The sequence below is a fragment of the Haliaeetus leucocephalus genome, unplaced genomic scaffold, assembly GCF_000737465.1.
Source record: "Haliaeetus leucocephalus isolate CR32 unplaced genomic scaffold, Haliaeetus_leucocephalus-4.0 Scaffold145, whole genome shotgun sequence".
Classification (NCBI taxonomy): Eukaryota; Metazoa; Chordata; class Aves; order Accipitriformes; family Accipitridae; genus Haliaeetus; species Haliaeetus leucocephalus.
The window spans coordinates 2,600,901-2,617,419 of record NW_010972581.1 but is presented as its reverse complement, the minus strand read 5'-3'; the positions used below and the strand labels follow the sequence as shown (position 1 = coordinate 2,617,419).

General features: G+C 38.7%; 1 long non-coding RNA gene across 1 annotated transcript; it reads left to right on the top strand.

Annotated features, from left to right (window-relative positions):
- Positions 1–7,880: 7,880 nt before the first annotated feature.
- LOC104828028 lies at positions 7,881–15,028 on the top strand. The gene is made up of 3 exons (XR_773981.1): positions 7,881–7,894; positions 13,840–13,842; positions 14,860–15,028. It is a non-coding gene; the product is annotated as an uncharacterized LOC104828028 (long non-coding RNA).
- Positions 15,029–16,519: the final 1,491 nt, after the last annotated feature.

Here is a 16,519-nt window from a genome sequence, read left to right as displayed (position 1 = left end):
ACACATACTGCATAGGATACGCACACCACACTGTCTATCAGGAGGATACCAATTGCTCATCATGTGCTAGTACAGCTTCATGGTTTTGTCTTGCCTCCAGAATATTTTGGACTATTTGATCCCTTGGACAGGATAAGCACCCCAGGAAGATACAACATAGAACAAACTGCACTCCTTTGCATGAACTAGGAGGCTGGAAAAGCCTGGCATCCATTGCTGTTTAAGCACAGAAGGTGGGGCAAGGCAGGGAAGGGGATATATAGTAATGAATTAACAACATATTCAGTTCATTCCTGCCCCCAGGACCTGGAATGATACCCTTCCCTCACAAAGGTTCACAGATTTCATATTATTCTGTCTGCATAGCAAAGGCTGCAGCAGCATGGAGCAGCTGACCCAGAAACATGTTGCATCTAGCCCATAATATCAGACTAAGCTGTAGCAACACTGTCAGAAATTTATCAAATTTAAGGTTGTGCAAGGGACATCTGAAACTCCTTGGCATTCCTCCTTGAGCATAGTCCTGCCTCTGCTAATCAACCCACACAGCTCTTGTAGGGAGTTAATAGCCTTGCGTTCATAAAGCCTTTTTTTTTGTACTCACCTGTCTCTTATTCTGCAGCTTTCACATCACCCCAGATGTAAGGACTATGGACATATTTTTGTAATGTTCTATAAAGCATTAAGTTCCCCATTTGATCGGTGTATTAGTATTAAGGCATCACACAGCCAACACATACTAACAATGACCCCTGCAGAGAGTGTCAGATGTGATAGCAAATGCAGCTATACTCAGAAGATGGCAGCTGCCAGAGGGAACAAACTAACAAGCTCTTAAAAAAAATGCCAATTTTAACTTGAACTGACAAAAGAGAAATTCATAGTTCATGCAAAAGCAGAAGGCACTTTCTTTCACACACAAACAAAACTTTCTAGATCACTGTGCTGAGCAAACCGGGTGCAATTGTCCCCCAGTCCTTTCTAAAAGAAAATGTCTTGTATAGACACATCAACTCAAACACTTCTATTTCAGGCTAATGTAGCCCAAGAACTTGCACAACTAGAAAAAAGATGAGGCAAACAGCTAGTTACGCTTCTGAACAAATTGCTAATATCAATTCTCCAGGGAGCTGACCTTTTCAAGCAAGATTTCAAACAATGCATAAATGAATCTCTTGATAATCCTTTTTCTAGACAGAACATGACTGGAGTGGGAGATATTTGGAAGGTTTTGCCTTTGATAACATATACAGTGAAGCAACAAAATAAGAACACGCTCATTACATCAGGATACTCCTGTAAACCAATGATTATTTTCTTCTGATTATACTTGTTGCTAAAAATCCTCAGAACAAAGCTATTAAAAATAATAAAATAACATTTTTAAAAAAATAATATTTTAATGCTATAGGAGGAATTATCAATTTTATACCAGAATCTCAAGATAATACAACCTTATTTATTTTCCTATCTATGCTAGCATTTACACACCTAGATAAAGATGTAGTAAAAAAAAAAAAAAAAAAAGATACATATCTTATATCTACTATACTGCACATAGTGTTCCTCTTTGTTCCAGGTTTTTATTGTTTTCCAGTCACAGCTTGTGACAAATCACAAATTTTATTCCTAGATACCTGTTGGGCTTTCTTTAATAATAATTAATCACCCTTCTGTCCTCTTTAGGTATGTCCTCTATTCTTAGGCTATTATTATCCACATGCCCATGAAGATGCTATGTGTTCCTTCTGTTACTCGTGCATCCCTGCTAGAAACAAAACCTTCCCTTGTTAGCATGCTATTATTTTCCAGAGAAGTTATTCTTGCTTTATAGATCTGGTAAAATAATTGATACTCTGTAAAATGGGCAAAATCTTACTCTTTCATTAGAACTCTGATGGCCCATAAGTTTATTTTTGATGAGAGAGATATATGGGATGCAATATTTTGAGTATGAGATATAGGGGCTGTTGTTTTTGAAAGAACCTTGATGTATCATTATTTTATTTAAATTACAGTGCAGAGGCTTCATCACCAAAAGACCATTAGAGATTGCTATTTTTCTGAAGTGCCTGCAAACACAGTTTATAGGGAATTTTTACCAAAAAAGAAACCCCAAACTCTAGATTTCTATTGGATTCTGCCAATTCTTTGAAATTTTCCATGAATGTTTTTCTGTGGAATTTTTAATGAATGTTTCATTTTGAAAAAATATCCTCAGAAATATCATATTTTAACAATTCCTAAAATAAGTAATATTTTTCAGTTGGAAGCATTTTGCTTAGAAATTTAAATGAATGTATAGTAAGACAATAAAAAGTTACCATAATTGCTAGGGTAATTTTGTTCTTTCAACTGTTTTGTTTTCTCCCCTTCAGCTGTTTAAGTCACAGAAGTTGACAACATTTCAGCCTTTTATCCTGATTGTGCATGTGATTTTAGTTTTATTCCCAAATCTCTTCAAGGAGTGGAAACAACATCCATTGCCAGCATCTACTTGCAGGTTACAACAGGCCCACCTAAGAGCAAGAAGATAAAGAGAGAGAGGTGATGGGCTGCCCAAGGGAACAACAGGGCTACAGTGGGAAAAGACCAAGGGCGAGAAGTAAACTCTCCTCTTTGGAATAGCTCCTCAGAAATAAATGAAGTCACCAAATTCCTAACAAAATTTTTCCACAGGCTGCACGGTATGGAGAAGAGTCACTAATCCAGTATATAAGAACACCATTTGCCCAGTGACTCCAGTCACAGCTAAAGGGAGACTGGAAAAGGATTGAAAGCAACTCCTTAGTACCAGACAGTAGAGAAAGAGGCAATGACCTCATTACTAAGTGCTACACAAAGGCCTAATTAAAGTGCTATGTGGTTTTACAATTTTTCTTTTCTTTTTGTCCATCCCACAAGGAACACTTTGTAAATCCTGCCTTGTCAGCTTAACACATGGGGACAAAAATGCATCAAATGCTTGAGTAAACTGGGTTTTATGGTGTTTGCAAGATTATGATAGGATTTGTTGCTTGAGGAAAGTGGATCATCCACTTTCCTTTGTGGGTGATTTGCATTACAAACATCTCTCCTTATACTACAAAAGCAGAATTGAAATCCTGAGTGAAGCAGCTGACTTCCAGCCTCTCTGAAAGTACAAGATTTCTTCCCTGAGGTATGTTTTTTTTGGTTTAATTTCTAAGACTTTCAGTGAGTTAAATGTGTATCACACCGAAACCAACTAGTCTTTTTTATTATTGTTTGGGTTTTAGAGTTTGCAGGTGCCTTTGAGAAGTTCCTGTTGGCACCCTGTGGTGACACTTCACTGAATTACAATTAACATGAAGGACCAGCCCAGGGTGCATGTGAGGGGAGCTTATCCTGGGGACTACAGCTTGCTTCCCTATGCCAAGGATAAGTGGCAGAGCATGGGTCCTGAAGCAATTCTGTGGCTGATTGAGAGCAAATTCATAATGAAAGTGCAAGTAGCACCCATTGTCCATCCTGAGAGCACCAAGTAGCATTGCATACCAGGTTTTGCCATAGGAAACCCAGCCATATGTCTCCTAGTTAGGTTAGAGCCATTTATGCTTCTATTTTGCAACTATTTCTTTGCATAGGCTGCTTTAGTAGTTACTTCCTTAAAATCATTTCAGATCTGTAAAATTTCCAGAGTTACACCATTCCTCATTTATTAGCAAAGCCATGTTCCCTCAACTTAGTTTTTTTTCTTGTCATACCATCATAAAAACAGTTTTATGTCCTTTTTCAGCTGCAGCTGTCATTTACTGCTTACCACCTCCTTCTTAATTTATCTTTTTGGGGTCAGACTCTTCTGGCCCACGGCAATTTTGGCCTCCTCAAAGTGGGACACTCAGACTAAAGTCAGGACTTGTCAACAGTGCTTCTACTAAATCTAAACTGTTGATGGGGGGGGGAAATCACTTTAATGTCATCTGTGTTTGTAAGAGGCCTATTTGAACAAAATATACAAAATTATTATAACAGTCTTGATTTAAATTCACCAACATGCAGAAATACAATTTTTCTCTCCTTTTTCCTCCACACTGCCTTCTTTACTGGTAAGGGAGAAAGGGGAAGAGGCAAAAGGGAGAAACAATGTCTAATGAAAGAGGAGCATATGTGTGCAAATATGTATGTCTGTAAGTAAAAAAAAAAAAGTCAGTAGAAAAAAATCCCTGAAATTTTAGTCAGCTGTAGATTTAGGAACTCTCTCAAAACACAGCATAAAAATAATTTGCTTACTGGCAACTTCTGTGTTTCTAAGCACCTCAGGGACTGCTGGAAGGGAATTCAGCTGTAGGCTGAATGAATTCAAGCAGCTGATGACCTTGTATATGTAAGTACATTACACACCCTCTTTGACTGACTTTCATGTAATCTTTAGGCTTTTCGGTTTTGTTCTGTTTCATTCTTAGAACTCTGCATGCATTTTTTTCTAACAGCATATAACAGACTATAGGCTCAGATTTTCTTTGGAAAAACAGCATAAGACATTAACCTACCTGTTCAAAATTGGTTACAAAGCAAGGAAATGTGAGGAACTGTCTAAAGGATTTGATATTCCTTAGTCGAGGCAAAGACATTGCACTTCTGTACTCCTCTTCACATTTCTGGGTTTATAGCAATATTTTAACATTAGAAAATATTATGCATTACTCCAATCCCTTTCAGTCAGTCCCATCTTCCTCCTGAAAATATTCTAGCAGCCCTCAGATAGTTAGCTTCCATTGCCTACAAACATCTGCCTTTTAAATATTGATGTCTATGTAATAAGATTTCTTTGGAATAACCCATTTGTCCTTCAAACACTGTGTGACCACTGCCATGTTTAAGGGTTCTGTCCTTGAAGGTGACTCAGGTATCTCCTTAATATATAATATTCCCTTCTGCAACATGAGCGTGGGAGAAAAGGTTGCAGTGGTGACTTGCCCCCCTCTCAAAATACATTCCAATCTTCCCACTTTATTTTTCCTTCACATTCTCACCTAACGGTGTTCAAAACACCCTGGCTCCACTTGAAAATGTCCAAATCTGGTCTTTTCCAGTCCCTCTTATAGAAGCCATTGCTTCAACCTGTCCCACCTCCAGAGTAATCCATGCTGTCTGCCTTGCTCAGGAGTACAGGTGGGAAGCTTTTTTCCCAGCTATGACAATTTTCAAGATTTAGAAGCCCTACATACAAAATCTGAACAAACCCAAGTTTTAGGGGAGGAAAAGAAATACTGCACTATTGCCCAGAGTAGGACCTAAAGGTGGCCCAGGCTCACAACAGGTTTTCAAAGTTTGGATGCCTCTCTCCAATTAATTGAAATTAAATTAATTAAATTAAATCTTTTATTGCAGAATTCTCTTTCAGATCTACATTCTACAGATCACTGTGTTGGCACTGCATTAGTTGTAATTGGATCTTTGTGAGAGTACATATTTCCTTCTATGCAAAATACAGCAAAGCCAGAGTTCGTCTCTGCTCAGTGAATATTTTCCATTTTATTTGTTGTGTTCAACATCCAGAACAAGCTAGCCAGGGGAGCTCAAAGTATAGCAGTGTCCTTAGGAGTGAAATTTTCATATGCACCAGTAACACTGGCCTACCACTGTTCCTATTTACTTCAGCACTAAATCAAGGCCAAATCACTTTTTAAATACTAACATGTTGTTTTCAATAGTCTAATTCATGAGCATTTCATTCAACCTCCCTGAAATTGCATCTGTGTGTTACTTTGCTGACTTGTTATTTTTAGCTACCCCTCAGCTACTTTGAAATCACACACTATATTTGCAGCAACATTTTTTTCTGCTGCAGTCATCTTGTCTTCTTATATCTAGTGTAATTAATATTTGTTTCCCTAACTCTTACTTAGAAGAAAAGACACAGAAAGAAAATTATCATCTAATGCATGGAATGGCTCATCTCTGAGGAAAAATTAAATAGATTGAACACTGCAGCTTGGAAAGCAATTGAAGAGGTATATGACAGAGGTACCTAAAATTATGAGCAATATGAGGGATGTAGATTGGGAACAATTATTCATTGTGTCTTGCAATACAAGAGCTATGGGGAAGCAAATGAAATTTTCAGGGAATACTGTTTCATACAGCGTACAGTTAAAGCAGGAAACTCCCTATCACAGTAAGTTGTTGAGACTCAATACAAAGAATTCAAGAAAAGTTAATGGAAAAAAATGTTACTGAGTGCTAATAAAAGACACATGCTGAAAACAATACTATATGAGTTTCCTAAGCCACAGACTGTGGGAAGATGGAGGATGTAAAGGGAGAAGCCTAACCCTATCCTATGTGTTCCTAAGCATTTGGCCACTGTCAGAGACAAGTAGTGAGATGGTCTGAGTCACTATAGGCATTCTTTTTATGGATGTTTTAAAACTTGAAATACTTAAAGCTCTGATTCTTTTCACTATATTACTACAAATGGTGCTTTCCTATTTGGAATGTGGTAAACACTGCATTTCTGGTGTGCGAAAGAATAATTAATTAGCATATAGGTGTGTGTCACCTAGTACGTACTATGTTTGCCACATAGAATGCTGGGAGGCAGGAAGAAGTAAATGACAAATATGGTTGAAGACATGAGTAAAATACTGAATATAAGATTCAGTAAAATTGGATACATTGGAATTAAAAATTCTTGCTCTGAACTTAAAAGCCTTGGCTCTTTGCAAGTAGGGCAATGAATGTGATTGCAAAAGTGTGGGATTGTGAATGAAGAAACAAGAGAGGAAAAAGTCTTGAGATTCAAGTGGAATTAACATTCTCAAGGTGTTTTTCTACTGCTGAGTTAAATTCTTGTCTCTACTAGTAATTTGGGGTGAAACCTTTCAAATGCAACAGTCCACTTGTGATCCTGTTTTCTCGTCTGTTCTACTGACAGGACCATTGTTATCTGAGGTATGGGATGGTTAAAAAACGTTGGCAAAACATTAGGTTTCCTGATTCTATCCTTAAAGTAGAAGTTGTTCTGTGAGGGAAAACAACCATATTCATTTGTTCTGAATCTGGTTCTCACTGGAGATAGAGGAAAACATGCCTATTTGAGGTCAGCTGGGAACAGGTCAGATATTGCAGTACACACAAGTGGATGTGGTTATGTGTTGACTTCAACAAGAAGCAGAAATGTAAATGACAGTTCAGGTCATAGCATATGAAAAGAAACCTGAACACTAAAATATGAAATTATTAATTTTCCTATAAATTTATTATATATTTCCATTGACAGCATAATTTTTAGGCAAAAAATAGAAGAGTACCAAATTTCTTTTTCCTAGATGATCTGATAAATGGTGATAGTCTGGCGCTCCAAACTCAGTTTCTGACTTTGCCACAGACTGACTATGGTCTTGGCAAGTCTGTTACTGTCTCTGGGCATCAATGCTTCAGCCTCAGGGTAAAAGTACTTCCTTGATCTGTCCTCCTTGTTCTGCTACTAAATCACTCAGAGGAGGACCTACTGCCCCTCACAACAGTACACATAGCCCAGGGATGTTCAGTATTTTTAATAGTGACTAACCTATATCATCTCTCCTTATGTGCACTGAAGCACAGGTTGAATTACAATACCTGACTGATAATCTGACAGGGAAGGAAGTCCCATCAGTTGTCTCAGAGATTTTGTCTCCAGATTACAGGGTTACATGTTTGTCTGCCAGATAATTTCTACTTTTAAGAAGTGGAGCTGCATTGCTTTCATAACCCCTAAGGATATTAGGAAGAAGCTGTCTAACCTTATTCTTTGCCCAATATGCAGTTGAGCAGAAATTAATGTAAAATGGGAAATCTTTTAGCACTCTGCAGCGATGATCAAATTATCTCTTTCTATCTAGCAGTGCACTAATTGCCATGCTGCATTTGGCTTCTCTGTGACACCACTGTCACCAGAACCAAATTGCTTCATTGATCAAGATCCTGAGCAGTAATGGCAGTAGAAAAGATGCCACTGGAGCAGGTCAGAACTCTATTTCAATCAGAAGAAAAACCTAAACAATTGAAAATACATAGCAAAATAAAAACTGTGACATATTTCCAGTTGGGACTAGCAAAAATTTAATTTACACAATATTGACCTAATTTGTTTTTTAAATGTCAAAATGTTTCACCTTATTTACTTATTAGAGTTGATTTATTGCCTTGGTTAGCTTAGATTTGAATTCATATTCAAATATTAAACAGAATCCATGAAATATAATATGTTGTGAAAATAAATGTTAGCATTAGAGTCCAAGTGAAATTATTTGGAATAATAACATTTAGGCATCCTACCTTATCAAAATGACTCATGCTTCTCTTAGAAAGCCAACTGCTTGATATTAGTGAAATGAAATGGGAACATCAGAGCAATTTATTTGAAATTTCTCTTCATCAAAACTCCTGTTCAATGTAGCATATTTCTGTGAAACATCTTGATTTTGATGAAACTGCACTTTTTGATGGAGAATCATTCCATTAATTGTCTTCTAGAGGATCCAGACATTGCACCTCATCTTTCTTCTCTAAACTAGACTAGAGAAAAAAAAAAAAGTTCTGCAAATTTCCTTTTTTTTTTTTTTTGGCCCCCCGCTGACCCAGAAGGTTGTAAATGGTCTTAGTGATGCTCTGGGATTCCCAATGTCCAGGAAAATTCCCATATGTCTCTGTAAAACAACTACACAGAGTCCAATGGAGTTGCACAAGGGCACCATTTGGAAGGCTGTAACTTCACAAAAGCATTGTAAGGCACGCATGGAGAAAGATTTTTCTCTCTACTCCCTCACTTCTTGCAAACCCTGATGAAAATGGGGAAAAGATAGATCTTACTTTTTGCCCAATATATGGCCATAGGTTGGCATGATTGAGCTCACTGTGTGAGGTCTGTGCTGACAGAAATCAGCTAGATTCAGATTTCCTACATACACTTTAGGCAGGTCTCTTGCTGGAAGATCCCCAGAGAAGAATTATGAAGATAATGCAAAGCACACGCAGTTCATCAGAGAGTGGGACAAAGACAATTAACATATTTGCTTCTCTATTACCAAGGATTCTGCTACCCTGACAAGCACAAAGAACCAAAACTAATTCCCTATATAATTCCAAAACTAAACATAAAAATACTGGAGAAGGCTGATTCAAAAAAAATAACAAAAAAAATTCAGAACAATTCATACAGTCCAGTTAGTCTCAATGGAGGTGGGTATGATTTTTTTCAGTTCTTACTTCGCAAAATATAAACAGTGGAAGAGACAGGTCCCCAGTGAGCCAGGGAGAAACCCAGGAGCAAAAACCTTATCTAGTGCTCCATCCACTGAGAGACACTGCTCCTGAACAATGTCACTAATGTTGGGAATGCATTGAATAATTACATATAACTTTTAATTAAGAATTAAAGATAGCTATAGGAAAATCTTGGGAAACCATGGCTTTCCTGAAGGCTAAAGAGCAAACTGACGAGTTTTATGAGGTCCTGCAGAAGCAGAATTTATCTGACCTAGTGCAGACCTGTACAATACATACACACATAGTATTGCACTATCTACCTTCCCAGTCAATGAAGAGAAATATTTCTCAATTGCTCACTTCCCAGAAAGATGTGCAAAATAGGCCAGCTGAACTGCTTTTTTAAAGTGCTTTTTAACTTTTCACTACATATTAGGCATGACTTGATAACTTCCTGAGACAGACATCTGCTCTGTAGCCATTTGAGATTAGGTGACAAATCTTTCTGAAAGTGGTGTCAAATAGAGGTTTCTAAAGACCTGTTTGCAGGCATCACTGCAGTCAATTAAGAAAGTGAAAAAACAGGTAGAATATGATGCATGAAATATAAGATGGCTTGAGGAGGGGGCTGGAAGGATCGCATGATGTGTTGTTGGTAGCTGCTGAGAAGTAGATTATCCAAAGAGCTCAACCCACAGAAACCATCTGAGGTGAAAAGCAACCCACCCCTTAATTATTCTTAGCATAAGCTGTTCAGATCTTGCCTTTTGGTTATGAAATCTGATCTCTCACATGTACCCACTCTCTCTCAAACTGTCCAATTATCCTTCTGTCCAATATCCAGATGTCCACCGTCCTTCAAACTGTCCAACTGTTTGCATAAAGTAGGACAGAAAACTCAAAAAACGGGCTCCTGATCCCCAAATCTCAGTTAGGCTTTTCAGAACAACATATAACTTCCACACGCCACCTTGAAATAGAACGTATTTCTCTCCTATTATAAAGTGACTTTGGGACACACCCAAAAAATACTCTGATGACAAGCTGGTTTAGGGTCTAGTCCTGTAGTATTCAAGTAGACACAATTTCTCTGGGTGGGGGCATGAGGTTTGCTTTGACAGGATTGTAGGACAGAGCCTAAATTTAACAGTTGTCTCTGGTTCAGGGCTGTCTGCAACGTAGTGGTTCATTTCAAGGTGCCTGGGCTACCTTGATGGATGGAGTGATGCTGGCTGTTTCACCTTCCTCTGGGTTGGACTCTGGCCAATATTGCTGTGTGGTAGGATACAAAGAGCTTGAAACTGTTTTGTATGAATTATGGCTCACTGCTACAGTGAAGAGATCTGTAGATCACAGTCTGGAGGAAATGAAGAAACCAATGATGGAATGACAAACTAAAGCGCCATATTGCATTGGTAAGTTCTTGGTAGGAGAACTCATGTGGTTTAAGCACCTACCAGACATTAAAAAGACACACATACAAAATTGTTATTTTTACAAATCCATAAAAGAATTGACAGAATTCACAGGATAGTGAAATCTTCCAATTTTTATCAGCTTCAGCATGTGAAAACTCATTACATTTCAACAGGAATACAATTAGAAAGCTAAGGATGGGTTGACCTCAGCATAGCAGAGTTGCATCACTTCATGGAAAAATTTGCCTCCTCTCTTTTTTTGGTGCAGATTCAGTGTTGTAGGAAGAAGCCTATTGCACTGTTCCATCCTTTAGCCAAATCAGGTACACAGTATCACTATCTCTTTCACAGATTCAACACTCTTATACTAAAACAACTCATATTTAATATAAAGTGGTTGGTTTAGGGATTTTTTTTTGGTGGCTGAAGCAGCTCACAGGCTCACAACAAACATAGTAGCTTAAATCCAGAATGTGATACCACCAACAGCATTGATCCTGCTCAAATCTGCAGATGCCTTACTCCTGATTTTAGCAAGGATGGCTTTTGACCCAAGCCAGATAATGCACAGCACTATGCTGAAAAGGGTAATTAAAAGCTTGAAATGGGTTGATATCCTACTTGTAAGCAAGTGTAAGGCACGACAACTAAAATACATCAGAACTGAAGGACAGCAGTTTCATTCAGAAGTATCACTCCAAATAATTGTCACCTCCAAAATAATGTCCCATATCTTCACCATCCCAAGCATGTCCTCAAGCAACCATAGCAACCAAATTGTTACAACCCCAGCTTTGCCTTCTTATAGTCTCACTTTTGCCTTTGCTAGCATATTAAGGAGACAGCATGGTCTAAAAATTTATACCAAAACCTGAAAGGATTATAGCATGCAGAGGTAGAGGAGACAGTTGCAAGAAAGCAGTCTTCCAGGTTGCTACAATCTTACACCACTATGGATTTTCTTTTTTCAAGTCTTTGAAATTTTCAGTTAGAAGGTAAGAGACCTGACATTCAGCTATCACACATTCCAGTCAAAATATCTGAAGTTGTTCTTAATGAGTAACTCACGATCAGAAATTCGGAAATTATTTGCAAATTCATCTGTCAAATAACATAAAGGTCAAATTTCCTCATTTTGGAGTAAAATATTAAGTAGTTCTCCCCTGTGCTTGTCTGGATATGACAAACACAAACAACTTCGAAATGTTCTCATGAAAAATGTTCTTGCAACGTTACCTTGCACCACTGTTTACAGAAAGGCAATATCTGCTTATTTTATTCTTACTGTATTGTGAACATGCAAAGTGAGAAAAAATTCTCTGCTTTTTCATTGCTGTGAACACAAGACTTCCAAGCTTCCTCGCTACTGGAGAAACAAGCATGTAAACCAAAAAGAAAAAAACCTGAAATAAGAGACTAAGCTTAAGTTCCTAGCAGTAAGACTATCCAGAGGTGCCTGCTTGACTTACGGGAAATTTGTTTCTTCAACTCATAACCATCACAGTTGCATATGATTGTGCACACGTGGTTGAAGTAGCTGAAGCTGTTGCAGTTGCTCCTGACTCCTGTTCTTATAGTCTGCTGCACCCTTGCTGAGACATCCAGCCTGATCACATATGGGCACTTCAACTTCTGCTTCAGAGCCAAATCCACTGTGTCAGAGCATGCTATAATCTGTACCTAGCAAACTTTTCTACATGTTCCACAGTCAAGCAGTTACTATCAAGAGCTCTTCCTCACATATCACTTGCACAGAGTTCCTTCACAAATACTAAATAATGCCATCTTTCCCTCCTTTCCCTCTTTTTGTCTGTTTCAAAGTTGTTTTACCAATTTGATATTTCTGCACTAGATGATTGTCATTAAATGTTTGGATCTCCACTCTACCTTCTCCTGTTTGCTGTCTGTGACCCTCCTGAGGAAAACAGCACACAAAACAAAAAATACCACATAGCTGGAGACAGTCAAGGCACTCACTTGTCACCTATTTTATTTCTGCTTACATTCGTGTTTCTACTTTTCTTCTGCCAGAGAGCTGTCAATCCTTTCCACACCTGCAGGGGAAGGTATATACGTACTTTGCCATGCAGCCACTCATCATTTTCTCTCCTCTTTCTCCAGGGTATCACTGGGAACATGTTCATCCTGTCAAATTATCCATGTTGGCTCCTCCTACTGGGAAATTTTAACCATCCTTTAGGTGGTGCATTAGGCTGAAAGATGTCTCTCTCCCCTGACATCATCCCACTTTATCATTTCCTAAACTCCTGTTTCCTCAATACTTTGCTCTCTTTCCCTCCACTGTAGGTGTCCTCAGATTAGCCGTCACTTTACCATGGAGAACAACCAATTTTAAAACCAAAACATGGACCAGAAGGATAAAAATGATTTACTTATATTCTTCTTTATCTTTCAATGCATTAACCATAATTCTAAGAATTCCCCAATATACCTCAGATCATGTTACAGTGCGGTAAAACCTAAACACAAACAATTGATCATTTGGTTTCCTAGTTATTCTAAATGACTGACAGTGCTTTGCTCCAACTTCCCAACCCAAACACCAAGCTACCAGAAGATAGAGAATACACACCTCATCTCCCCCATCTTGTCCATCTGCCCTCTGCATTTAGACAAAAACCAGAAAAGCAGCAGCAAAACTGTAGAACTCCTTAAACACTGGCTGGAGTTGGATCAAAAAATCAGTAAGGCTTCTATAGATTTATGGTGTCACACAGTGAGCACTGTCACAGACTTCTCCATGGCTAACTGGCTTTAAATTTCACTCATGGTTCTCCTGAAAGAACAGCTGAATGTTTGTCTGAAGAAAAATAATATACATGCTATATGCTGTATGCTTTGCTAAAGAGGCAGCATTAGCATTAGAGAGGAAGCTGCATTGTTCCTGGTCTTCACTACTGCACTCTTCATCAGTGTTAAATCTTCTGGATGTGAGGAAGGAGCAGGAATCATTTTCTGAGTGAGCCTGTTAACAGGACAGGTTCTGGAATACCTGGGCACAGAGCAAACAGATGGAGACATAGCCTCAAGAAAGACTGCAGTTCAAATAAATACTAGAAGGCAGCCACCATTTTTATGTTGCTGTCTCCTCGTCTTTCCTGAGAAGGCTGAAAAGTATTTTTTATTGTCACACTTACTTACCCAAATTGCATCCTACCTTCACTGTTAATCAGTTCCTACAGATTAGTAAGTATCAGGTCTGAAAGATCGCCCTTTTTAGTTGCCCTCTCTCCAATTTCTTCATTAAAAATGCCTCTCACTAAGCTGCAGGAACCCAGTAGACAGTCTCTGCTGCTCAATTGCATTCCCAGCAGATCCAGATAAACTCCATACCCAGCTAGTCTCATACTTTCAATAATATTCTACTTGCCCAGGACAATAACCTCATTCCCCAGATCTCCCTATCTTAATGGTCTGAAGTAAACTCCTACCTTCACAGAACCCTTTTTCCCTTTTTCACTGTCCAGATGCTTTACACTTCAGGGTATATATTCTTGATACACACAGATAACTGATGACTGACTAATATATTCCCACTTCTTTACCTTGGCCATCCTTTATATAATTCAGTATTGGTAGTAACAGCCATGCTTGTGGTCCATTAGTGCAGTCCCTACATGAGTGACTAACAGATATAGGCCATTTCAGTAAGGAATTTCTACCGCAAAACTCAAGCCATCACTACATATTGCAACAAAGTGTGTAAAAGCCGTTGTCTGTTATTCCTTCATACAGGACTGTCTGAATTTCTTTTTCTCCTCTTTCATTATAATCAAAATCTGGACTTGCACAGAGCCAAAAAATAAGGATGAATTAGCATAACAATATTTTTGTAATAAGAAAAAATAGATGGCTCAGGTTCATGCAGATTTAACACACAACACATTTCAGCACTTTGAAGAGGGTTTTCTGCAAAAACGTGGATATGTCTCAGGTATTTTAGAGATCGCTTCTATGAGCTCATAGTTATGCATTAGAAATACATACATATAAGTAAATACATACATACATATGTACAGAAATGTAGCAGTCTATCAAACAAAAGTGGTCACAGCTTTAACTTGTTCTCTGGGCAAAGTTCCTGAGATGGAAAAAATAAAAAAGATCTATATTTATGGCTTATTTGTAGACTTCACCAGAAAACTGAAAAGCAGAATAAGGAAGTCACACATTTATAAATATCAGTTGTTGAACAATTGGTGGACAGGATGTCGCGTCCCAAATTTGGAGTGACTCAGGTTCATGGATTTCCTTTGTCAGAATTAAGGTGAAATGACACCAGGGGAGTTCAAACAACAATCAACATTTATTCAACCTAGCTAACTTTGTCCAAGTACACATGAACTTGTTAATGTGAACCTTGCAACATGTCATTAAGCCGCTGTTTGAGAAGAGGAGGGAAGTATAGAAAAAGAAATGGAAAAAGGAACATGAAACTGCATCAGAAGGAGAGCCCTCCTGTTGAGTCACAAGGTTCAGAGCAGACCCCCTTGCTTTCTGGAGTCCTTCTCAAAGAGGAGCCCAGGGGTGTCTAGATCCACTCCTAGTCTCAGACTTGGTCAACAGTTTATGTTTAAAAGGATGAGGTGTAGGGACTGTGGAAAAGAGAGAAGGAAAAGAGGGAGAGAGAGAAAGAGAGAGAGAGAGAGAAGATAAGGGTTTCACCAGTCCTGGGTCCAGCATTGGTCCAGCCAGCGTAGAGATCCAGTTCCGGAGGGCGTGCACTGAGAACTCGTTCTCCCTTCTTTTATAGTGTGTTAGTCGATGGTCTCGACATGCACAGTTCCCATTCCCGAGGTTCTCTGGAATGGGTCGGTGAGCTTTGGGGACGGGAGAGGGGGTCATTGCAGAGTTGCCTCTCTTTTTCTGCTGGCATGACCACTTAAGATAGAAGCACAGTCCCATCCTCCATGGGGCCTCCTCCTCTAGGTGCATATGCTGTGCTCCTTCTCCTGGTCACTTAAGACAAGGAATTGCGGCTTTGGAGAAGTGCAGTCACACCCTCTGTGGGGCTCTCTCCTCCAGCCACATTGTCCTGTTCACAAAACTCCAGCATTCTTACAGAGGCCATTTTCTCCAGCAAAGTTCCCCAGTGAATGTTTGAGACATTGACCATAATTTGTCAGACCGTCACAGAGGAGTGTCATGTTTTCCATGAGATCACATGTATTAGATGGCATGGTTTATCTTTCCAAGGGAAAAAAAAATCCAGAAAATAAACACGGTAGTTTTGGACCATCTCAGCCTCCTTAGTGCAAGCACTATGGCAACTCATGCATATTATTATTTTAAGAAAACATCCTCTCTAAGATACATAGACAAGAATGTTATGCTGATATACTTCTACAAGATTACCTAAATTTCTTTGTTTGGGCAAACAGATCTGTTTTGAAGCTAGGGTTGGAAATTAAATGAAAGGCCACACATATTAAATCATAGTTTGAATTAAGTCATGCCTGGTAATGAACAAAACTGTTTCTGCTAGTGGATATTGCATGGCCTTTGTGGAATAATGGCAGTAGCCTTGTTTTTCTTTCCTATAAAGAAAAGACTGATACTAGTATACTAGCATAAATAATACCAACTGGCAACAGTCTCAATGCTTTCTGAATGGGAAGTGAAAGGAAGCACAGTCCAAGAGTGGTATTTGAAAATTGATTGTTGAGTACGTGGCCACAGGAATGTCACCAGCACTGTTCCTGCTTGTGCTTTGTCAGTTCTTGAGTTCTGCACTTTGAATTTGCACTGTTGCACTGCTTCATACAAATGGATGCTTTCCTCCTGCCCTCTTTTCTCCTGGTTCCATGTAACATACTGAGATTATGCAGCATATCTATGGAAATGCAGGAGGCACTGCATTATACAAG